The sequence below is a fragment of the Miniopterus natalensis genome, chromosome 4, assembly GCF_054644295.1.
Source record: "Miniopterus natalensis isolate mMinNat1 chromosome 4, mMinNat1.hap1, whole genome shotgun sequence".
NCBI classification, from domain to species: Eukaryota; Metazoa; Chordata; class Mammalia; order Chiroptera; family Miniopteridae; genus Miniopterus; species Miniopterus natalensis.
The window spans coordinates 80,249,740-80,274,557 of NC_142084.1; the positions used below are offsets into that span (position 1 = coordinate 80,249,740).

At 53.2% G+C, this 24,818-nt stretch overlaps 1 protein-coding gene across 1 annotated transcript in view; it reads left to right on the forward strand.

Annotated features, from left to right (window-relative positions):
* Positions 1 to 223: 223 nt before the first annotated feature.
* The window catches only part of NDST1 (N-deacetylase and N-sulfotransferase 1), a 53,017-nt gene continuing 28,422 nt past the window's right edge, over positions 224 to 24,818 (forward strand). The window contains exon 1 of the mRNA XM_087816922.1: positions 224 to 459. The gene's annotated coding sequence lies outside the window, so the exon portion shown is untranslated. The remainder of the gene's footprint in view (positions 460 to 24,818) is intronic.

Genomic DNA, 24,818 nt, shown 5'->3' on the forward strand with positions numbered 1-24,818 from the left:
CCTCTGCCCTCAGGCGCTCGGGAGCGCGGGGCCGCCGCCTGGACGCCGCCCGTCGGCGCCCGGGGCCAGGTGAGGAGGGGGCGCCGGGGGACACGTGGGCTCGGGACCGGCGGGGAATCCGGGGACTCGCCCCCTGGCTTTCCCGCACCTTTGAGCGCCTGGGTCAGCCAGGAGCCGTGCCAGGGCCGGGGCGTGCAGAACCCCATCCCAGTAACGCCCAGGGCTGGTATCCCCCCAACCCCCAAAAGCATGCGGAGCGGCCTGGGACAGCACTGGCCCCTGGTCTGAGGCTCAGGCTGATTTGGGGGCCTGTCAGTGTGATCGTGGGCTGGTTCCTTACCTTCTTCTGGCCTCAGTTTCCTCGCCTGTGAAATGGGCAAGATATAGTATCCGCCAGAATAACGATGAAATGAGAACCTGTGGGACCTCAGCAAACGGCCGCGCGTTTCTATTCAACAGGTATCTATTGTTGCATGTTTACTATGGGCCAGGCACTGGGCTAATTGGTTTACATATAGGATCTCATTTAATTCTTTGCCATTACTATTAACCCCGTTTTACAGAGGGGGAAACTGAGGTACAGAATGGCAAAGGTCGCATAGGTGGGAAGTGGTGGAGCTTGGATTTGACTCCCCTCCCCTAGCCTGAGTCTCAGCTAACAGGGCTCTATAAGGCCCAGCTGTGACCAAACTCACAGTTTCATTTTCAGTTGAAATTATGAAGACATCTGCCCCCTCTCCCCACTATTCTTACCCCCAAGCGATGCTCCTTCTGGCTCGTACTGGTGAGGTCTTTTGCCCTGGCTCTTGTTGTTGTGGGCAGCTGGAGCAGGAGGGGAAGTCAGCTGGAGCCCAGGCCTGGAGCTCCGTGGTCCAGTTTCTGTTGCTGGCTGGGTCCCTGGCGGGAACACTCTCCCAGTTCGGGTGTGCAGGGAGGAGCCCGTTTCCCTGGCTTTGGCTGGGGACAGCTGGTGGCTTTGTCAACTGACCTCTCCCCAGCACCCAGGGGAGTGCAGTGCCTTTCATCTCCATTAGACCAGGTCGCTTTCAGATCAGCAGGGGGCAGAGGTGGAGTGATAAGAGATCTAAGACCAAGGGACTGATATCTCTTTCCTCCGTGTAACTTATCAGCAGAGTCCTCAGTGCTAAGCTTATGGGATGCTCTAGGTGCTCCAGCCCCAAAGGTCCTTGAGGACAGTCATGGGGAGTGGACTTGGAGCCAGCGTGAGGACTGCAGAATCCTAAGTGCATGTGTGTATGAGTTCCTGAGCCTAGGGCACACTGGGGGTCCTCATTAAATACCCTGTGAGTGAATTAGTGGGGTGGCCCAGACGTCCACTGGTTTTTGTCCTCTGTGCCAGGGATACCATCTCATGACTGCTGACTGGGCTTTCATTGGGGGCTTTGAGTAATTTCTTAAAAAATGGAAAGCAAATTGTTAGCTTATGAAAGACATCTTAAAACAATAGAGTGGGGTCCATAATGAAAGAAGTTCCTGGAGGAGGAAAGTTTATGCATTGCTGTTCTAACTGCTCCGAGGACTGTTCCAGCCCTGTGTCTTGGACTTGCAGGGTCCGAAGGCTTTTCCTGGGCCCTGGGAATAGGGGCCCCCCTGGGCAGACAGTTCACTTTCAGCTTGCAGGAATACCAGCGGAAATACCAGTACTAATTGGACATTGAGGGGATTCAGAAACTCAGGGAAATGAGTGGAGGGGCTGAAAGGAGTCCTAAATGATGGGGATGACCGTTGGCATGTTGTCAGACTCTCCTTGTCATCATGATCAGAGCAGGGGGAGAGGTGTCTTGGAGAATCAACAGGTGAAGAGAGGGAGCCAGCAAGCAAGAAAAGATGGAAAGCTAGCCTCCTGTCAGCAAGGCGGTATGCAAGGAACAGTTTTGCAATTACAAGTTGAGGATGTGATCAGAAGTATCAAGTCATTGGCTGGGGTTGGCCTAGGGACCAGCTGAGAAACTCTGCATCTGAGAAACTTAGAATTGAGCTCCGGTCTCTCTCTCCCCTGGGTTATGGACCTGTTTCACCCGTCTTCCATACTTTGGGACCAAAACTAGGCCTGAAAGCCCCTGGAAACCAGGCAGACTTCTGCTGGGTTGGAATTTGCTTTGGGGTATCTGTACTGTTTGGAAGATTTGGACATTCTTTACTCAAAATGGAACATTAGGGTAATTTGTTGAATATGTATGGAAAATATCTGTGGATGGGGTGATGGAGACACGAAATGGGCAAAAGGTGCTGCTGGTTTCCGACTGGAGAGGCTGCTGATCTGATGGGAAGGGAAGACAAAGATGAAGTGATGGCGACTGTGATCAGTGATGGGCTTTGGAAGGTCAGTGGAGGGGAAAGCTCCTTGGCTGTTAATGTCTGCAGGGCTTCCTGGGCGAGGAAGTGTTGGTAAGGCTGCAGACTGGGAATGGGGGCAGTGGGAGATAAGATCGGTGTGGGCAGCTTGCAGTATCTGCCCGGGAGTTTGGATTTTATCCTGGAGCTAGTGGAGAGGACAGAGGGTTGTAAGCAGCTCGTTGAGTCGATGCCTGTTACTGTGCCTTGTGCCAGGCTTCTTACAGACGCTCTATTGAAATCTCACAATACCCCTGCAAAGTAGCTGCTGCTGGCGGTAACTCCCACCCCTGCCCCGTTTTCAGATGGGGAAATGGAGGCTCAGAGGGATCGGGTCACTTACAGAGCTTTATTTGAACACAGGCCTGAACTGTTTCTGCCCTATTGTGCTGCTCCTCTCAGGTCATTTGGCCAAAAATGGTGGCAAGGCTGGGTGGTTGAAACCAGCTCAGAGATGATGGTCCAGCAGAGAGCTGGCCAGAGTCTGACTCAGACTATGGAACTGAGAGGGACAGAGGGGAGGCTGCAGGACCTTGTAGCTGCCTTGGAGACTGGGGTCATCACAGGTGGTCTAAGGTTTGGGGAAGGAACATTAAGTGGCAGCGTCACTGCTTTCAAGTCCCCACAGGGCTCTCTACAGGCAGAGGGCATAGCCTTGTCCTGTGTGGCCTCTGGGGGGCACAGACAGCACCAAGAGTGGCAGGGAAGCTAACAGGAATAAGTTCCTTGGTGAGGAGGTGAGGTCCCCATCGCTAAAGGCTTGCAAAGAGTCTAGAAAGTTGGAGAGGGTGCAGGAGGCATGTACCAGGAGGGTCAGACCTGGGTGACCTCTTTCAGTTCTCATTTTACCCTAGAATCTCAGCATTGGGGGTGGCACTTGGCCCACTTCCACCCTGTTTTTCTCACAGCTTTTCAGAACTGCCCCTTCTTGTACATCTCAGGATGTTCCCCATAGATGCTGGGCCTGCAGTGCTCCGCCTGGGAGAGTCCTTGCCCCGTGGGATATACTCATCCCAGTTGACCTTCTAGGGGCCTCTCAGGATGTGTGGATCAGCCACCAGAGCCAGAGACTGGTTTCACAGAGGACTGGAACCTTTTTCTTCCATTTCGCAATCTGTGAAATGGGTTCAATTTCTCTTTCCTCAAATATGAGGAAATAAGGCTGAATCATAAATCCGGCTGAATCAGTAGGTGTTGGAGAAAAGGGCTGATGGATTTGAAAGGGAGGTGTGGGAAGGGTGGGGGGCAGGGTTATCCCCTTCCTTCCCTGAACTAGAGGTTAAAGCAGGATCTCCTGGTCTTGGGAGGTTTGGAGCTTGGTAGAAGGGTTGGGCATAGATGTCATGGACTGTGTGGCCTCAAGGCTAGAGCCAGTCTGTCACCAAAGGAGTCATACTGGGGATGAAGCTCTTTTCTAGATGGAGGAGAGTTTGTGTAAAGTTGCCTTCTGGCCCTTTTTATTACTGCCTGTCTTATTTTGATACAGGTTGGAGTTATCAAATTTTAAAATGTGTATCATGAATGAACACCTGTTTACTGGAAGGCAAGGTAGGGAGGTGGCCGGCTATGTGACCGCAGTGCCCATCTCCCATTCCCCCTTAGCCCTCAAGCAGAGCCTACTTCTTCTCCCTTCCTGAGTGTGCCCCATCCCTTCCTTCCTTCACATCTCTGCTCATGGCAAGGATGCTGCACCCCAGTCACTCCCGCTCACCCACCCCCAAATCCTGCCCCACCCATTCCCAGCTCCAGTGTCACCTCTACGTGCAATCATTCTGCCTTTTTTTTTGCAGTCATTCCTAATTCCGAAGAGCTGGCATTACCCACACCCTGCTTTATATGTGCAGAGCCTGTTGTCTGGCCCTCTCATGGACCCTTCATACATCTGGCTTTAAATTTTTGTTCCTTAAGAGCATGTCTCATCTTCCCTAGACTCCGTGCCCTGGAAGCAGGGGCTTCATGTGGCCTATTTCTGCACCAGCGGAGGTGGGCAGCATTGCAGAGTGGAATTGAAAGTCCTTGGTTCAAATCCCATCACTGCCACCATTGGCTGTGGGATCCAGAGCAAGTTACCTAAATCTCCCTGGGCATCAGTTTCCTCAGTGGCAGCAGGAGGAGAGTAAGAATCCTGTTTTGCTAGGGAGGTCAAGCAGATCACAGTAAGAGTAGGAACTCTTTAAAGATAACAGTGGTTGTTGTTATTGTTCATGTACATCTAGGAAGTGATCCACCCCTTTGAGATGGAGGGAGGACTCCTGGGAGTTTGGGTGCCTGAACTTTCTGTCTCATGGCCAGAGAAGGCTTGTTCAGGTGACGAAATTGAGGCCCAGAGAAATGGGGTAATTTGCATGGGGTGTGGGAGCTGCTGGCCTCATCCAGGAAGCCTGGCAGGATTTCCTCTCTTTGTCACACCTGTTTTTCCTCTTCTGCCCTTTCATTCAGGTTAAGGTGCTCACGTTCTGTAAGCCCAGACTGGAGGCCATGTTGAATGGCATCTCAGACATGTGCCAAGCAAGATGGCCTGGCTAGCAGGTCCTGGGGCTGCCCTTAAGACCAAGGACCCAAGGCCCAGACTGTGTGTGATAAGGGCTGGAGCCTCCAGACGCCTCCTGCCCAGCCTCCCTGTTCCCTGGGAAGGGGGAAAGGATGGTGGTAGAGAGAGGTGACCTGAGCCAGGCCTTGGAGCAGGTGGCTAGGACACAGACAGCAGAGATGGGAACTAGACTCGGGAGCCAGACCGTCTGGGTTCAAATCCCTGCTGGGCCACTTCCTACTTAGGGGACCTGGGGCAAGCTGTCATCTGTACAAAGGGCACCATAATTGTCCCCCTCTCACAGCATTTAAAGAGATAATGCCAGAAGGTGCTTAACTACAAGCTCAGTCCATGTTAGTTATGGTGATTGTGATAGTTGACAATGATGTTATTGACTAAGGAGCTCATTTTAGCCTCCCTCCCAACAGCAGTAGGAGATAGGCACCATGTCATCCCCCTTTAGTAGATGTGGTAACTAAGGCTTAGCAGGGGGTGCAGCTCAGCCAGATTACTGTCAGCGTCTGCTGGTTTCTGAGGGGCTTCTCTGGCCAGATGAAGCACCAGAAATGAGAAAACAAACAAAACTAGCCAGGATGGAGGGTTGTGTCTAGAGGTGTGGAGCGAGAATCCTGGCACTCACGTAGTTGGGATGTGGTGGGGACTCTGGCCTCCTTCAGATCTGCGGTCTGGCTCTAGGGGGCGGGGTGTAGATTCTCATCACCACCAGGATGGCCAAGGATTGGCCTGTTGGGGCAGGTCCAGGGTGGCGGTTGGTGAAGGTTTACTATAGTCATTGTGCAGCTGCAGCCACCTCTGGTTTACCCTGCCTGCCCAGGCAGAGGCCAGGTGAGAAGAAATGAATGTCGTCATTGCAGTGCCTCATTCATGCTGCACCCTGTGCCCAGATTTCCTTCCTCCTCGCCTTGCATCTGGGCAGCTCCTGCTTTTACAGGAGTGTCAGCATCACCTCTTTATGGAAGCTCTCCCTGATTCACCTGCAGGTTAAGTTAGTGGTTCTCGAAGTTGGTCTCTGGACCAGTTGCATCAGCATTACCTGGAACCTTGTTAGAAATGCAAATTACCTAGCCCCACCCCAGACCTACTGAATCAAAAACTGGGGGGCGGGGGGTGGCACTGTGAGAGCTGGGGAAAAGGGACCAGCAGTCTGTCTTAAGAAGCCCTCTAGGCAATTCTGATGCATGCTAAAGTTTGGGAAACACTGCTTAGGTAATAAAAAAAAAGATGCTTCTCTCCTTGGGCTGTCAGCATATTCAGACACCCAGCAAATGTGGGGGACCCAGAGGAAAGCCCAGTTTCTCGCTACCCTGTCTTCAAGGAGCCACTGTCGTGTAAAAGCTTTCTAAGTCCAGTAAAAATCTTGCGATGCAGTGATGGAGTTCAACAGAGCCCCAACAGGGTTACAGGAGACAGTGCTGGGGCCACCGAGGAAGGCAGGATTGGGGGATTGAAGGTGGGGGACAGTTTGTGGGTGGCAAGGCTGGGTGCCAGGAACAAGCTGGCCATGTTCTGGGGCTGAGGCCAGAGCTGGGGTTGGACAGAGTGTGGGTCCTGCTTCAGAGATGGGTGTGTGCTGGGGGCGGGGTGGGGATGGGGGCGTGAGCATAGATGCGTGGTTCCAGTGGCCAGATGTGATCCAAGAGTGCTAAGGGATCTTAGCTGTCACCGGTCCAGTGGTTTTAAGCATCTTAATAATTTTAATGATGATGATCGTGTAATTGCCACTCACATTTACTGGGAGTTTATCAGTGCTTGTTGGACACTTCCATGGAATCGTATCTGTAGTAATCCCCAGAATAATCCTGTAAAGCAGGCACTCTTATTATCCCCATTTGTAGATGAAAATACTGAGACCAGATAACCATGAGGTGGTAGATCTAGGAATTCTGTAGAATTCCTTAGCGGTGCTTAGAAGCGTGATCTCATTGGGAAAAGGGCAGTGGGGGTTGCCCTGGAGTGTTTGTGTAGCAGGCACATCTTAAATTGATTTTCTAAAGATACAAGAATATACATTCTATCAAATGAGTGGAGCAGGCTTGGGGTGGTGATAGGGTTGGGTTGGTTAGGGCTCGAGCCTCCAAGTTGGGGCCTCCACTGCAGACTCTGTCACTCTTCCTGTCTTGTGGATGGGCCATCTGAGGTACAGAGAGAGACTGCTGAGTTCCAGGCCCCATAGTGGGGGCAGAGGTAAAATCAGAGAGAGAAAAGTGGGTCTCCTCTGGTTCTAGCAGGAGAAATGTGGGGTCAAGATCAGAGCCCCTGCCTACCCTGCTGTTCTTTTCTGCCTCAATGTCCCCAAAGCACTGCCCAGGAGCCCAAGGGCTTTCCCAACACAATGTTCCCCTTCATTTTTCAGTGGGAAACCAATGCCCAGGGAGGAGCTAGGACTCGCCCACACAGGCCCACACATGGTGTCACGATTGGGACCAGAACCCAGAGCTATCTCTGTTCTGACCAGGGAAGGGTTTGCTTCCTGAAAACTGTCCCTGCACCCCATCCCCCATCTTTGGCAGGCTGGGGAGCTGGAGCCCTCAGGGTGGCCCAGAGCAATGCTTGGGGGGCAGAGATGGGTGTGTGCTGGGGAGAATGCTGCCAAGGAGAGGTGGGGCAGCTTCCAAGAGGAAGAGTGCCAAGAAGCCCAAAAACCCAGACGGAAACCAAATGCATTTTCTTGGTCCTCAGAGGATATTTGGAACAATGGAAGTAGGAAGGGGGAAGTGGGACTATAAAAAGGGTTTCTTGATATCCTTAAAAAAAAAAAAAAAAGTAGAGTCTTTAAGTTTGACTTTTGTGTTTCTGGAGGATGTTTATGTAACTTCCTGAAGCATGATCCCAGGGTCCTGTGAAGTTTGCCAGGCGCTGTTGTGTCTAGACTCAGGGCTTTGGAGCTGGGAAGGACTTGACAGGGTTGTCTCCCCATTTTACAGTTGGTGGAACTGAGGCTCTCAGAGGAGGGAGGGGCCTGCTTGAGGTCAAACAGTGAGGCCTCAGAAGACTTAGGACTGGAGCTTGGGTCTTCTGGTTGCTTGCAAGAGGTTGTTGCCTTGGCTTCTCCCAGGGCCCTTGGCACAGAGGCTGGGCAGGGGCTGTGGAGGGGTCCCCCTTTGAAACACTCAGAGCTGCCTGGTTCTAGGCAAGCCAGGTCTGGTCTGCAGTGAGGTGGGCCCACTAGATGGTGACTTGCATGGTGGAGAGGAGGCTGGGATGGTTTGAATGGTGATGCCATCCCCTCCAGATGCTGGGTCCCAGCTGTGTGCTGCCTGCCCAGCAGCTGGGAGCTGTGAGTCACACCCAGTGGGTGCACAGGCAAGGGCTATTGTGTGTCATGATTCATTCAGTTCTCCCAGTCCTGAAGGGATGAGTAGGCCCTGAGCCCTGATTTGTGCCCACACCTGTGGACTTAAGTGGCTGTGCGTTTGGGCTCTAAGTTTACAGACATGAGGGCTTCCAGAGGGCTTGAGGGAGTCCCTTTCCTCTGCCACCTCCTATCTCTTGATCCTGTGTATCCTGCTGGGATCTTGACCCATTCATTCTTACCAATGCAGGGATCTGTGAGCCCCCAAAATCACGTGCAATATTTAGAGGCATATATGTGCATTCTTTTCCTGAAGAGAGAGCCTGTAAGTTTCATCAGGTTGTTAGAGGACTTGACCTCCCCTAAGGTGCTGACAGGGGGGCAGGAGGCCACATGCCTGCACCGCAGGCTTGAGAGAAGGCTGCTGAAGAGCCTGTGTGGTTCTTGTAGCAAGTAGCCTGGTGGCAGTGCAGTTCCGTGGTTCAGAGTGTGATCGTGGAGGCCACTGCTGGGTTCTAAGCCAGCACCTTCACTTGCGAGTGGCACAAGCTCGGGTGAGTTTCTATGTCTGTGCTTCAGTTCCTCCATCTATAAAATGGGAATAATAAGAATAGTTATGATGTGATAGACTTCAATAAGAAAATGGACATAAATAACCTATCCCAGTGTGTGGTACAAAGTCATTGCTTGATAAAAGTTTGCTATTAGTTTTAGTTCCATCTTTGCTAATTTACTGTGCGATCCTGTTCAGTGCCTTATCCTGGGGTCTTAGTCTCCATCTCTGGCTCTGCACTCTGTGCTGGGCTTCCCAGGAGCTGCAGGGCAAGGTTGGAGAGTAGGGTGGACAGGGGAGGAGGGGGAATCCCTCTGCATTTCTGGGACTCCCTAGTCCAGGCCCCCCTGGTGCCTGGAACGTGGCTTTGTCCTGAAGCACGGTTATGTAACCAACCGGTCCTGGACAGGCAGGACTCCATTCTCAACCTCATTTTGTCCCCGTTGTCTCTTCCTCTCCCTTCCCCTGATGGAGCTGTTGCATTAGCTGACCTGTTCTTTAAGCTCCAGGGATGAAATCGAACCTGTGCTATTTTACCACCAATTGATTTAGTCTGGAGGTTTGCTGGGCAGGTGCCCCTCCTTCAGCCACCTGGGGACAGACAGAGCTGATGCCTTTGTGCCTGCTTTGGGAATGGAAACAAAGACTCTTCTTATAAGGGGAAAGGCAGGCAGTGGGCTAGGGGCCCTTGACCCATGGTCCCTGTGGTCCCAGCAGGTACACCCACCCCCTCCTCATGACTTCTTCCCCAGCAGTGCCTTCTCCATCCTTGCAGCCCAGCACCAATGCCTCTTCTCCCAGGAAGCCTTCCCTGGTATCTCAGCTTCAGGGAAGTCAGCCTCTACTGAGCTCCACAGTGTGTTCTCTGTCCCTTTTAAGAAAACAGAGGCCACCAACTGGCAGGCCACATCTGCCCCACAGGCAGATTTTACTTGACCCATGCCAAAAATTGAGCATTTGCCAACGGGAGACTTTACATCAAAATCCCAACTTCTGGCTTTACTTCAAAAAACGGGAAGATCAGATGACTTTGAGCCTCCGTTTTCCAGTGGTCACTACTGGAGATGAGGTGCACACACTCGCTTTGCCCCAGCCCCACCAGCCACTTTGCACATGTACGTGATCTTCCTGGCTCTCTAGGCATCTGAGTTTGCAGCCCTATCCTGATGGCACTGGCTGCTTTCTTTCCTGTGCTGTAGTGTGGTACCTCTTCTGTCTGCTCTGTGGGCTTGTTGAGGGTGATGGAGGGTTCTGTGTCCCTCAAAGCACTGTGCTGAGGCTCAGGGTGGTGCACACAGTAGGAGCATAATAAGTGCTTCCTTATGACGGAAGGTGTGGTGGTGGTGCTCCCTGCCAGCTGTGAAGGTTCCATTTAATAGAGGCTCTGGATCTGCCTGCCCTGTGGCCCTTGAATCCTCTCCCACATAATCTGTGGCTGCTTAGCCACTGACCCAGACAGCTTCTTAAGCTGCTGATAAATAGTCACTGGAAGGGTTTCATGCTGCAGCATAACCAAGGAGAGAAGCACTGAACCTGCCACTGTCCCGGTGGTTCACTCTCCCAGGGGGCTAGGAGGAGTTTGCGGGGAGGAAGGAGCCTGGGATCAGCAGCTTTCAGAGGGTATCGATTCGAGACCTCTGTGTCCTCAGGGGACGGGATGGGGAAGGCGTGGTCATTTCAAGTGTTTACTGGACCGGGCTTCCCCTCCTTCAGGCCTTTCTCTGTTTCATTCTTCTAGAGTTTGGCTTTGTCCATCAGCTCCTTTGTCTAGCTGTCTGTCCATCTGAGGTTCATTTCACTCTTAATTGAAATCCTAAACTATCCCCTGAGGCAGTTAAGATGTCTCCTCCTAGAAGAGGTCTTAGCTAAGAGGTCACAGTTGCTCTGGGTAGAAGAAAACCCAGGAAGCTTTTAAAAAATGCGTGAAGATTTCTGTCCCATCTTTGATTCCTTTAGTCTGGGGTACAGCCTCCCCAGCCCTAGCAGATTCAGATGCCAGGGTCCGTAGACATGCTTTGAGGACCCTGTCTTAACTCAGAGTCCAGGAAGGACCCCTGGGTGACAGTTGTGCTGTGTGACATCCACAATGCCCCTTTCCCTTTATGGGCTTCTCTTTTCCCCTCTGTGCACTAACAGTAGGCTCCTCCCAGTGGTTGTAGCTGAAAGTGCCTTGTGAGCCATGAAAGAGAGGATTGGGGCAGGTACTAGTGTCAGGGTGGGGGTAAGGACCCCCAGTCCTGTCCTCACCTTGGCCAGGCCCAGAGGAGTTCCACATTCTTCAGGCCTCACTCAGGAGAGGAGTGCCCTTATGTCAGTGGAGGAGGCAGTCCAGGAGCCTGGGTCAGAGTGGGCAGGGGCTGTGTCCCTGGTGCCAGGCAGGGCCCAAGCCCAGAGAGGTTAGAGGACCGGCCTGGACAACCCCATGACCTGGCCACAGGCTGAGAGGCGTCCCACTGTGTGGGTCGTGTGGCAGGTAGGGTGAGGCTTCAAGTTAAGATCTGGCCAAGCCATTTACAGATGGGTAAATGGAGGTACACAGCAGAAGGGACCCTCCAATGTCACATATGAGTGCGTGGAAAGTTGGGCCTGGACTCCAGGTCTTCTGACTCCCAGGCCTCTGTCCCCACCTCCCTCTGCAAGATCAGAGCCTGATCACTCAGCTGGGGCGATCATCTGATTATCTATGATGACCTCTAGGCTAGGGCCTGGAAAAGTGAAGTCACCATGTCACAGCCACCCTAGAGGCATGACACTGGTTGAGTGTGCAAATTACCCCTCAGACATCCTCTATCCCATTTTTTGTTTTTCCTTAAACTGTGGCCTATGGGCCAGTGCCCATTTCCGCCTGGCACTGGGTTTCACGTCTTTATTCTGAGAACAAAGCTTCCTTCTGATGGTCCTCCTGCTGACAACAGGAAAAGGGCAGGCGTGGCACCGGGCTTCCCTCCTCCGCCTCTTCTTGCTGGGAGCATGGGGCAGCCTTTGCAGATGCCCGACCCCTGGCAGCTCTGGTGGAGTTGGGAGGATGGGAGGGCAGCAGCAGCCTGGTACATGTTCCTGCTGGTGGCTGGAGCTGCCCTGAGGGCCCAGCTGTCAGACTCAGAAGTTCTCCTTCAGTGGCCAAAAGGGTGGGCAAAGGCATCAGACAGAGACCAATGTAATTGTCCTGTTCTGGTCCAAGCAGTCAGTTGTACCAAGACAGGGTGGGGATTTGACCGGGCGCTGTTCATGTGACAACCCTCTGGGTTTCAGCTGGCACAAATGGAGTATCGTATTGGCCTTCAGGTGACACTGGTCTTCTAGGGGCCTGCAGAAACCGAATCTGTGTTCAGATAAGGAAGACATTAGTCCCTCTTTCAACATCTACTTCGTTCCAGGCACTTTTCTAGGCACTGGGACTCAGCAGTGAGCAAAACGGGCCAAGGCTTGGGGCTGACATCAAAGTGGTGAGATAGAATCAGCAAACCAACAAGTATGAGCTCAGCACTGCCTGCAAGGATAAAGCTGAATGGGAGGTAGAAAGTGTGACTTCAGGGAGTGGCTCTGCTGGGTCCGGTAGTCGAGGGAAGTCTCTGGTAAGGGGACAGTAGACTCGAGGGAGACGAGGCGCCATGGGGTTTCTGAGGAAGAGCATTCCAGGCAGAGGGAACAGCATGGCAAAGACTTTGAGGCAGGAGGGTGCGGGTGTGCTTGAGGAACAACGAGGAGGCTGGTGTGGCTGGGCAGGAAGAATTAGAGCCATCCTGGTGGGAGATGGGCCCCAAGGGAGTGTGCAGGGCCTCCTGGCCCATGGAGAGCACTTGGCTGTTGCGTCTGAGTACAGGCGAAGCTGCTGAGGGGCTGGGCCGAGGCCTGACTTGTTTTGACATACATGTAAGAGGGATCGTGTGAGCTACTGCATGGAGAAGAGACTGGAGGTGGAAGGGGGGACTGGCGGGTGAGGGAGGACCTCAGTGTGGGGACAGTCGAGGAGGCAGCCGGGGGTCTGCTTCTAGTGGATTGAATTTGCAGGATGAGCCAATGGATTAGACGTGGGGTGTGAGAGAAAGAGGGTGTCCCTGGCAGGTTTCCACCCTGAGGACCGTGTTGTCATTTACTGAGACAGGGAAGGCTGTGGGACAGGCAGGTTTGGGGAGAAAAATGGAGATTTCAGGTGAGAGGTGTTAGGTTGGTGCTTACCCTGGGTTGGGGGAGATTGGTCCTGGGCAGGGCTGATTTCTTCAGGGGCTGTGAGGGTGCCTGGTGGGACCCTCCTGAGCCCTGAGAATCTGGTCTGTAAGAACCAAGATTTCCCGGGCCCTTCGTGTTCTTTTCTCTCTTTGCAAACCTCCTCCTGCTTTCCTGTGGGCTCAGGAGCGTTGAGAAGGCCGCACAGCACCATGGTCAGGAACCTGGGCCTAGGGTTCAGGCACGGTGTGAATCCTTTTTCTGCCAGCGACATAGTCTCTTGGCTGTGAGACTCAGGGCCAGTAACATAACCTTTCTGAGCCTCAGTGCTCCCATCTGTAAAAATGCACCAACCACAGTGCCTGCATCACAGGATTACTATGAGGTTTAAATGAGAAAATGTGCACAAGGCAGTTACCAAAGGCTCTGCCACATACTGCACCCAGTTAACAGGCTTTTAGTAACCGTGATCCATGCAGTTGGTCAGGTTGAGGCGTTTTGCCTGGTGGGTGGTGGAAGGTTACTGCATGTGGTTTGAGGGGCAACAGTAAGTGTGGAGACGTGGGCTGAGCCCCTTCCACCTGCTGGAGTGAGAACTGAGGGCTGGCCCTGATGGACTCTCCTGCCTTTCCCTACCTGAGGGTCTTCATTGGCTTGGCATGGGCAGTCTCTGCCTCGCACAGGTCCCTTGGGATGGGGTGGTCATTTCCCCTAAAGTCTCCTACAGGACCCCTTGTCTGTACATTCCAGGGGCTAACCTTGGGAATGTGAGTGAGGGGCATTGAGGGATAAGGCGACAGTGAGGGGACTTGAGTTGCATGTAGGGCTCTGAACAGGGCCAGTGGGGCAGGTCCGGAGTGGCATTCCACTGGGCACGTGTGTGGGTCCAGGCTGGGTGGTGCTTGCTGCTGCGGAGCCGTGGAGAGGTTGAAATGGTGGAATGTGGTCCCCTCAGGACCCACACTTCAGTGGTGCCCAGGCATGCTGGCCCGGCCCTGTGTTTTGCAAGCCTGTTTCCCAGTAGTTGAGCCGTGCCAGGACAGCCAAGGACATTTCAGAGTCCCCAGGGCTCACAGCCAGGCTGTCACCAAGCATTGCTTGTTTTCCCAGGGTCCAAGGGTTTTTAGGGATGGAGGAGGCTCTGGAAATATTCCAGGGACTTTTCTCAACAGCTGGGTAAATTGAGAGAGAGCAAGGCACTTGACCAAGGTCTCACAAGGCCACCTCCCTCCTATCTGTCACCTCCCTCTGTTCCCATGTCCCTTGCTCAGACTCCTGGCACCCAGCCCAGATGTTTGTAACAACCTCCATCTAGTGGGCTCTCCAAGAGCTTTGTTTGTCCTTCTATTATCGTAATCTTGCCATAACCTGCCAGGCACACACGCTGTTTGAGTGCATCTGGTCTCCTGGCCCCTCAAGTTCCAGACAGAGCAGTGCAGCACCGAGATTTTGAGCTTAGGCTGGAGAGCCAGACTGACGTCAGTTCAAATCCTAGCTCTGCCCCTTTCTAGCTTGACGACCTGGGGCCAGATGCTCTGCATTTCTGAGCCTCAGTGTCTCCATCTGTGAAATGAATACAGTAGCAATACTTAATTTACGAGGATGTTGTGATGGTTAAATGAGAATATATGAAGTGCTGGGTATAACACCTGCACAGAGTGAGCTCAACAATGGGCATTGTTGTTACAAAGGCCATCAATACTGGTTACACTGCAAAGTAAAGGAGACATGGAGGGGAGACAAAGCCCTGTACCGGGAGGCTAGAGACACAGGCTCCAATTTCACCCGCAAGCACTCCCTCTCTGTGTGCTTTTTGGGAAGTCACTCCTCCGCTGGGAACGCCAGTTTCCTCATTTGAGAAAGGGAGAAGAAATCCCTGCTCTGTTCCTATAAGGTTGTCATATGACGCCAAAGCAATGCCTGTGAAAAAGCTTTGCATCTGTGTAATGTTTTAAAAATGGCACAGTGGTGGCTGTGGTGTGCTGGTGGTGATGAGGACGTTGTAGCCACAGCAGTGGACAGCTGGCTTGGCTGGAGGCTGGTCAGCTTGCAAATGCCCAGTGCCCACGCTGGCTTCCCGTCCCCATCTGCTCCCGGCCTCTGCCAGCCTGCCTTTCACGTTAGCTTCAGCATTGTGCACCCACTGTGGGAGGTGCAAAGACCCGGTGGCATCCTCCAGGCCCTCGTGGGTTTTGGGGATCTGTGGCGGATGCTATGGAATGCAGGGATGAAAACCAGATGCCTGTTTGAATCTCAGCTAAGCACTTTTGCAGCTGGCAGCTTGAGCAAGTTGCTTATCTGTCTTGAGCCTCAGTTTCCACATTTGTAAGAAGAGGCCTTGCTGAAGTTGAGCCAAGCAGTTAGCAAAGGGCCTAGCACTCAGTTACACAGCTGCAGTTGTATAAAGTGTTGTCCACCTGGAGTGTGGTGACTTTAACGGGTTTATGGATAGTGGGGAGTGGGGATCACTGTGCCCATTTCTGGGGATGAGCTGTGGAGGTCAGTTATACACCCTATGGAATTGCCCAGCTTAGAGTTAGGAGGGCCCTTGGAACTACCTGGTGTTATTCCATTTTATGGATGAGCAGAGAAGACCCAGAAAGGAGCTGGGGCTTGCCTGAGGTCATAGGCCAGGTTGGGACTAGGTGAGGCAAGTGAGGCCCTTAGAGCCAACTTGGAGTGTTGACTCTTGGGCGCCACTGTGAGGTGGCGCTCCCTCCCAGTGTCGTGCAGGTGCACAGCCGCACCTGAGGAGTGTCTCCTTAACGTTGGTGCCTGCTGCCTCACTTGCCTCACCCTAGAGGTATAAGGCTAGAACTCTGGTCTCCTGACCCCCTGAACTGTGTTCCTGAGCCTTGGAAGCATGGGGACACCTGCAAGTCACCTTCTAGAATCTCACTGAGGCCCCTTGAGTCCCATTAAAAGGAGACTGTGATATGTAGGTCACCCAGCGCTTTTTGCCATGTCTCTTCTCTCTAGCTGTCTATGTGAGGCCTGCCTGCCCACCACCCCCACCTTCTACTTTCTTCCCTGCCAGCTATGCCTCTGTGTGAGTGTGTTGAGCCCTGCGCCACTGACGTGAGTTGGCAGGGGCTCTTGTTGCAGTGACAAGCCCCAGCAAGTCTGGAGGGATGAAACCACTTTCATGTGGGCCCTGGGTCTCAGCAGCCTCCATGTTAAGCCCACCAGGCCTCCAGAAGATTAGGGGCCTTCTGCAGCTCCAAGTGCCTCAAAGCTTTCCCTCCCTCTCGGTCGCCCCCAAGTACCTGGCTTCCCTCCACTCTGGCCACAAGGCCTGGAGCCTTTCAGTTATGTCTTCTGGGCAGCCTGATCTGGTGCATCCCTCTGGGCCAGTCTCCCCATCACCACCTCCAGGCCTGCTGACTGAGCCTCAGGTGACTTGTTAAGAGGTGGCCAAGACTACTCATCCCTTCAGGGTTGCTTAGGATTTACCTGGGGCTGGCAGCATTGTAGGCCACCCTCGTGATGTGATGGGAGGGCGCCTTGGACAGTTTGCCGAGTTTCCCAGTCTCCATCCCAAGCCCCATGAGTACAAGCACACCATCTTTTCTTTTTTTTTTCCATTGTTGCTCTTGGGTCCTGAAATTATGTCATTAGAAAGTTGCCTTGTGCTCTCCTTGGAGTCCTCTAAAAAGGCAAAACCCCTGGCAGGTGGACGCTTTTAAATGTTTGCTGCTAAGAAGCAAATCCAGGCCAGCCTGGCCCTTTCCTAGCTGCCTGTGTGACCGTGGCCAGGTCGCTTCTCTCTGGGCTTTGTAAGGCCCTTTCCAGCTCTAGCACCTGACGCTCTGGCATGGCTTTCCCCTCAGCCCTGGCAGTCACCTTCTTCCTCCTCTGCAGGGCGGGGCAATGGGAAGGGCCTGGCAGGTCAGCTGGGGTGCAGCAGGGACCAAAAGCCAGCGTCACAGGGCTTTGACCACCAGCTGGCTGCAGCAGGGAATATCAGTCTTCCTTTCTCCTCTTCTCGGGACAGGTGGGGAAACTGAGGCCTGGAACAGGGGAGGCGCCTTGCTTAAGATCACATAGGAGGTCAGGCAGAACTGCAGGCAGTTACACTTGCTGCCAGCGAGGGCTCCTCTACTCCTAGCTGCCACCTTTCTTGAGCGGGACCAGAGGACCCATCAACATAAGGGTCAGGGACATGCTTTCTCTTCTTTGGAAGACACCTCCAGGCAGGGGTCCCTGCTGTTGGGGGGATCCCTGGGCTGGGGGCTGAATTAGGCTGAGGTCCAGGAGGTAGGGGCTGGTGGCCTCTGACAAGGGACATGGGGGGGGCAGGGGTGCTGAAGGCTTCCAGGAACATGGTTGGTGGCTCAGGGTGCCCTAGGGCCACTCCCCCTTCCTCCCAGGGAGGGGACTGAGCTGACTGTAATGCCATTTGTCCCGGCTCTGGGATTAGGTGTGACCGTGTTAAGTGAGGAGTGTGGAGCCACTGAGAGGATGCAGTGAAGGGAAGCGGAGGTGAGCAACTGCTGCCTGGAGCTCTGGTGGGTCTTGTGGGTCTTGTCATCCTCTCCCTGGCCTCCCTGTACCCTCCTGTCCAGCCCTCCCAGGTCTGTCTGTACGTATGTGTACACGCGATGTGTGCGTGTTCATACCCATGCAGGAGGGTACCGGGGTGCAGAGTTGGGGCAGGCTGGCCCCGCAGCCTGGTGCTGGGACCTGTCTGCCTTCAGAACCGTAAGCAGGTTCCTTCAGTGTCCCAGCACCTGGGGCCCCCGAAGGCTGACCCGGCAGCTTCCTGTTGGAGAAGTAGGTGACGGCTGAGGGATGGGGAGGAGGGAAGGGATCAGCTTCTCTTGCGACTTTCTTGACAGCTCTGCAAGTCCACAAATCCACCTGAAGCCAGCAGGTCTGACAGTTAAAGATTTACCACAGGGCCATGGGGGAGCTGGAATGGTGAGGTTCCAGGGTGCTCAGATGTCACATTTGTGGCTTCAGTCCCATCTAGACCTTGAGAGTACTACTCATCAAAGCCTGCAGGGTCCCTGGAGGTTTCCATGTTCTTAACTTGGGGGCCAGCCCAACCACCTGAATTTGTATGGAATGTGGCGCCTGTCTGGGGAGAGTCCAGTAGTGGCCTTCATTATTTTCTCAAAGGCTTCTGTAACCTTAGGAGGTCATCACCTTCTGATCTAGTTCACTCCCCTCATTGTCCAGTTGAAGAAACAGAGGCTCACAAAAGGGGAGGGTCAAGTCCAGAGGCACAGGGGGAACATGTTGAAGGCTCTGGGATCCTGATGTGGACTTCAGGCCCACATGGATTTTTGGCTTCTGCATCCTCGAAGTGGAGACCCTAAAATATGCCTGCTTCTAGAAATCTGTCATTGAGCATCTGGCCACATGGGATGGGCATGTGGGAGGGCAGGGGCTGGGCTTGACTGGCATTTCGCTGCTCCTCTGTGCTTCGCAGACGGGTAAGTTCAGGGCATGATAAACTTGTTTCTACTTCATTGGGACCACATGGTGGATAAATGAGGTCACGACTGGGACATGCTTGCTGTAGTACCTTGCATGCAGCAGACCTGTGAAGCAAGTTGATCACCATTGTCCTTCTTGTCAGTGGTCAGCTGAGATCTCCTGCTTCTGACTTTCACTCCTGCCTCTCCTTTTCTTTAGCAAAAGGCCTCTTCCTGGGGCATGGAGGCAGCCCCCCTTTCGCATGTGGGGCTCCTACCTGCCTGGGCTGACAGAGGCCCCTGGTGTAAGAGAAGGTAAGGACCCTTTAGCTGAGGTCCTGCCTCTCTGGGGACCTGTGGTACCCCTTCTGCCAGTGAAGGCTTCCCCGCTGCAGATTCTCCTGGGTTAGCCTACATTTAGGCAGCTGGGGCTGGTCACCTGCAGAAAGCCTCTCTCTGGGTATGCTTTGGGCCAAATACCTGGCTCAAGAATGGTGTGGAATGGTGGGCAGCAGGACTATATAGGGGTTATACGCAGGGATAGGTGAGCTGACTTGAGGCTGGCTTAGCTCCAGCCCTGCCCAGCTGTGTGACCTTGAGTCAGTTGCTTACACTCTCTGAGACTGTTTCCTTATCTGTAAAGTGCACATCTCAGTGACACCATCTCTCAGGATGTGAGGATTGGGTGTGATGATTCAGAGAAAGCTCTCAGCACAGCCTGGGTGTGGGGCTGGTGAGTTACCAGGAGCTCAGTCACAGCTGAGGCTGTCAGCCAGGGAGTTTATGATATTTGCAAATAAATATTCTAGTCTTTTTGGGTGCTTATGATCTGAGCCTAAGAAAAATAGTTAGGGATGGTTTGATTGTGTTGTAAGTGGATTTGGGGGTTGGGAAGAGGGACCCCTATTCTGGGAAGCTGAATGGTCTAATGAGGAGCATGCCCTGTGATGGGCCTGCCCATCTGGGTTTGCACTGGGAGCTTCAGGGGGATTGGAAGAGAGCCTGTCCTTGGGACAGGAGGGTGGCTGGTCCTGACCTGCCTGCCCCCCACTCCACCCCTCCCAAAAGCTGTCTTGTTTGTTTGCCCCGTAAGCCCTTCAGAGCTGGTGCAAAGGTAAACTCTCAACTCAGGCCCTGTTGGACGAAGGACAGATTCTCAACAAGCAGGTCTAAGTTCCTGTGGTTTCTTGCTGGGCACTCCCTGCCGGGGAACCCACAAGACCCGGGTTGAGAACCTGCGAGTGACCCAGGGTTTTATGCTTTGTTTGCTTGTGCATTGATGGGTGATTTGTGGGCCTGCTTCCAAGAAGGCTTGTTGGAGGCTGCTTTTAAGTTAAAATACACATAAAATGGATGAAAATAAAAGCAGAAAAAGCACCATTCAAAGGGTATAGAGAGAGAGTGGGGTGTCCTGGATGAACATGAAGGGCCCATGGTTTTGGAGGATGGGCCCAGGTGGCTCTGTGCTAAGATTCCCCATCACCCACTCATTGGCTCTGTGTGCTGGGGCAACTCATGGGCTTCCTCTGGGCCTCAGTGTCCTCATCTGTGAAATGAGTGGAAAGTAGGTGATGGTGCTGTCCTAAGGGTTAAATAATAGCATGCAGTGCAGGCATATCCTGTCTAATAAATGGAAGTTCATATTATTAATGCATTCAGCTCATAGCCAATTAAAAAAGGGAGGGTAACTGGCAAGGGCACGTGGCTTGTGGGTACTTAACCATGGGTAGGAGACCACTTCTGTCTTGGAAAGCTTCCTGTGAAGTTGGGGGACCAGTGTTCCAGTTGTAAGAGCAGCTGACATCTGGCAGTGTAAATCCAGCATGCATGGTAGGATGCAGAGCAGGGAGCTAGCTCATCGAGGACTGGAAATCCACAGCTGGCAGTCCCACCTCCGGCTAAGGCTGGCCTTTGAGGGGGATGGGCAGAGTTTTCTTGGACAAGAAAATGAGCCAAGGTAGGTGGGGAGTGGGGCAGGCCTGGCTGGTACATCCCAGAGGGTCTTTTTCTCTCTCTGGGCCTCAGTGTCCCCTGTCCTTACTGCAGAGTGGACTGTACACTCTTTGGCCCTAAGACTGAGCCAGACTGCCACCTTGGTGGTTGCCCTGGACTCCAGGGTGACTGATGGGCAGCAGCTTGGCCCTGGGCCAGGCAGTGCTGCAGGGCTGTGGGGGATGGGGTGTGCAGTGAATTCCAGCAGAGGAGGGATTTGCTTCTGGTCTGGGCCTCCCAGGGGTGTGATTGAGCTGGAGAAACTCCTGCACAGCTGGGAAGCAAATGTGGAGGATTTTCTTGGCTGCTCTGTATGTGGTGGGTGGGGCAGGTTGGGGTGGGGTGGCTGGTGGAGCTGGGTGGCTGTGGGGTGTGTCTGGGTAGTGGGTGGTGGGTGACTGTGCTGGGGGTGTGACAGACTGGGAGGGGCTGGGTCAGCTGTGGGGAGTGTTCCTGGGATTGCATGTGGTAGTGTCAGACCCTGGCCTGCAGCCACCCCTTCTCCCCCAAGCCCAGTGCCCATTCACATACTTTTGAGCCACCTCCTCTCAGCTCCCCACCCCGTTCTTATGCCTGTAGCCCAGATGCCTGTGAATGGTACCATGTGAACGTGTAAGCACCATGTGAGTTTTCCTGTGCTTTCATGTGCATGTGAGTGTGGGACGTATAGGGGACATTGTCAGGAATAACTCAGGCAAGAAAGCAAATCTGGGCTGGGCGAGCATGAGGGGTGTGAGGGCCTTCATTCACCCTGCAGCAGCAGCATGCCGGAGACAAAACCTCAGAGCCCAGAGGCCTCCATCCTCAGTGCCCAGGCTATGTGTGCCCCTAGTGGTGCTCAGTAAAGCACAGAGGGAGGGAACAGAGAGGGGTCATCTGCTTGTCCCAGACACCCAGTATGCTCTCAAACCTGATCTCCCTTCCTCACTTTCTGGATCCATTATGAATTTGATATGTGGCCTTGGGCCAGTTCCTTCCTGAGCCTCAAATTCCAAATCTCCTAAATGGATAAGTTTATTAACCTATATCACCGTGTGCCAGGCACTGAGCTGTTTTACACAACTGTTTCATCTCTCTGAGTCTTGGCGGCACATAGATTAGTAGTATAAACCCTATTTTACACTTGGAGAAACTGAGCCTCAAGGAGGTTGAGTGATTTGCTCAAAGGTCACAAGGCTAAGTAAATAATGGAGGCCACATTCAAGCCTGGGCAGGCTGGCTCCAGTCAGAGCCCTTAACGGCCATGCCAGCAGCCACTGCACTGCCACCTCTCAGATTGTTGGGGTGAAATGGCATGAAGCATACAGCCCTTCACAGGAGGCCTGCTGCACATAGTAGGAACCAAGTGTTTACAAGTTACGTGTGGGTGCACTTCACCATGAAAGGCACAAGAAGCTCAGTCTCTTGGTTGCACTTCGGAGCCTACCTCTCCATCTGGGGCATAACTAGACCCCCTCCCCAGTCCTGATCTCTGGACATCTTGATCTCTGGGAAGGCCCATATACTTCTGCCTCCTTTCTCTCTGGGCCCTAGAGAGGATTATGAGGGAACCAGAGCATTTCAGAGTGGGGGGTAGGGTAGGGAGTGACTTTCAACTCCGGAGCAGTGGCCACAGTTACTGTGGTATTTCCCGAATGTGCGGCGTTGCCATGGTGTCTCCATGACAACCAGAGCATCTCATTCATTATCCCCAGCATCTTGGCAGGGAAAGCTGGGCCTAGGGCTGGGAGAGCACAGTGGGAGCCTGGCTGAGGGCTAGAGGTCTCTGTGGCTGAGGCCCCCTCATATTGTCCCCCATCCCAGCCAAGATCCCCCTGCAGGCTCTGGACCCCTCTCATGGTGTCTGGATTGACATTTTAGCTCTGCTACGGACTAGCTGTGTGATTTTGGACAAGTGACTTAATCTCTCTGAGCCTCATTTTTCTCAGTTGTAAATGTGAATAGTGTCAGTATTAGTTGTAAGGGTTAAATGAGATGGCATATGTAAAAAGTGCTTAGCATAGGGCCAGGCGCATTATAAATGCTCAATACATGGTAGCAGTGAAAATAACAATGATGGTAATTATAATGTTTTGTGTGGTTTTTTAAATTATAGAAACCCCTGGGTTTCATGGAGGAATAAGACTTTGAGTCAACAATTAGCAATTTCCTGTGTGGCTATGGCAAGTTACTTCACCTTGAAGCCTCAGTCTCCCTATCTGTGAATTGGGGATAATAACAGCTGCTTATTTATTTATATCCTGACTGCTCAATAAGGACCTGTGCCTTGGGAAAGTCATGGGAGCTTCAGGATAAATCAGACTCATCCCTGCCCTAGGGGCACCCAGGCATGTTGGGAAGGGGAAGGAAAGAAACTGGTATTTGGAGAGGACCTTTGTCCAGCTGCCAGGGAGGGCCTGCCTGTGCAGAGGTCAGGAAGCCCCAGGACCTGCAGGCTACAGAGTGCAGAGCCATGAGTAAAAACGTCCCAAGTCTACTCTGTATGGACCACACGCTCAGGTGCACGGACTGGGCAGGAAGCCAAACGAGGGAAGGAGGGTGCCTGTGGGACTGTGTTAACTGGGGAATGCATGGCCAGCCTGTCTGAGGCAGGTGCTGTAAGGACCTCAGCTGATGGTGGCCAGTAGGGATGCATGCCCCATGTCATCAGAACAAGCTCTCTTTAAAGGCAACTTAGAAATGGTGTGAAATCTGTTTTTAAAATGTTGATAACTAATCTAAAATTAAAGAAAAATGTTGTGCAGGTCAAAGGACAGACACATCTGCATCGTTTTCTAGCCTGAGGATCCTGGTTTTCAGCCTCTGGCTGTGGAGTAGGGATGGGGTGGGAGCCTGAGGAATGGGACCACCCGGGGGCAGGAAGGGGCTTGGTGCATGGGGATGACTTCAGAGAGGTGATGACATTGGAACTGGGGTCTTGAAGGATGAGTAAGTGTCCCAGGGGTGGGGGGAGGCATTCCAGGCAATGGGAACTTCACTAGGAAGGCCTAGATTGGTGACTGGTTGGGTGAGGCTGGAGTTTGGCTGGTGATGTCAGCAGGCCCAGGCAAGGTCCAGGGTGGTAGGAGTCCTTGAGGCCTTGGTGGCTCCAGGGGGTTATAAACCCTTCAGTTCTCTATCCCTGGAGCCAAGGGTTCTGGAACCCAGGCTATGTAGAGGCCTTGAATGGCTGGGGCCAGGCCCGTGAGGGCTTGCAGTAGGGCAGCCAGCTGCTGGAAGCTAGCGCTTTGTTTACAAAGCTCCTGGCTCCTCCCTCCCCTACCCCAGGTATTTGGACTTCTCTGGGGATGGGCTGGTGGGCCCCTTCTCTTGCTCCCTTTACCCTCTCTCAAGCCTGGCCTTCTCCCTGGCCTTCTGGCCTCTAACCATCTGGCCCCTTCCTGCCTATCCATCCAGTTCCTGGGAAAGGCCACAGCCTCTGCAAGTGGGGATCAAGAGGAAGCACGCACAGAGCTTTACAGTGTTCGTGGACTCAGTTATTGCCCATACAATGAGTACACAAAATAAACAGCAGGCGTGTGTGATGATAACGGCTGATGCTGTGCGTCAGGCATGGTTCAGAGCACTTTATATGGATCAGCTCACTTAATTTTCACAACTTTGCGAAGTATGTCAAGTTTTCCTATTTTACAGATTAGGAAATGGGGGCACGGAAAAGTTAACTAGCTTGCCCAGGATTCCACAACTACTGGGTGGTGGGTTAGGGTTTGACTGGAGCTGTCTGGCTCCAGTCTGCACATTAACCATTAGGCTCTATTAGCCTAGGGCTTTAGGTTTATGGATAGGTTGGGGTTACAGGGTCTGGACTTCTTGAAATCCTTACATTTTCCAGGATGTGCACATTTTTTGATGGGAAAATGTTATCTGATTCCCACAAGGGTCTGTGTCTACCAGACGCTACTGGTTGCATCATTACCACACATGCTGAAAGGCTGTTAGTGCAGTAGACCGAGGGACAGTGACCACAGGGCCCAGGCCTGCAAGGGAAGTGGGGTTCGGTGGCTTCATGCTTCATTGGCATGAGGCAGCTCTACCTCCCCACCTGTACTCCTGTCCTGGCCTCGGGCCAAGGGGTGGGGCTCACTGTGACCGCAGGGCAGAGGGCTGCTTTTATCAGTGGGAAGTAGGACACAGGTGCACCTAGGTATAAACAGGACCAGTCACCCAGCCCTCCTGACTCTGCCCAGGAAACTTGCCCCTTTTTGCCTGCTGTCAGCTGGAACTTCGGGATCCCTGGAAAACTACCCACACTCCCTTAACTCCAGGCTGCGGTATGTGCCCCTCCTTCTTCTACCCCTGATCAACCGTTTTTCTTCAGGTCAGTTTAGATCCCACTTCTTACCACTTCCTCCCGGAAGCCTTCCTTGGTCCTCCCCACTCCAGGGATGTTAGGTGGCCCTCAGGTCTCTCAAACACCCTCTCTTCCCCACTGTCACACTCGTCCTCCTGCACTGTAGGTGCCTGTTTTCTTGGTGGCCTTGGTGTTGG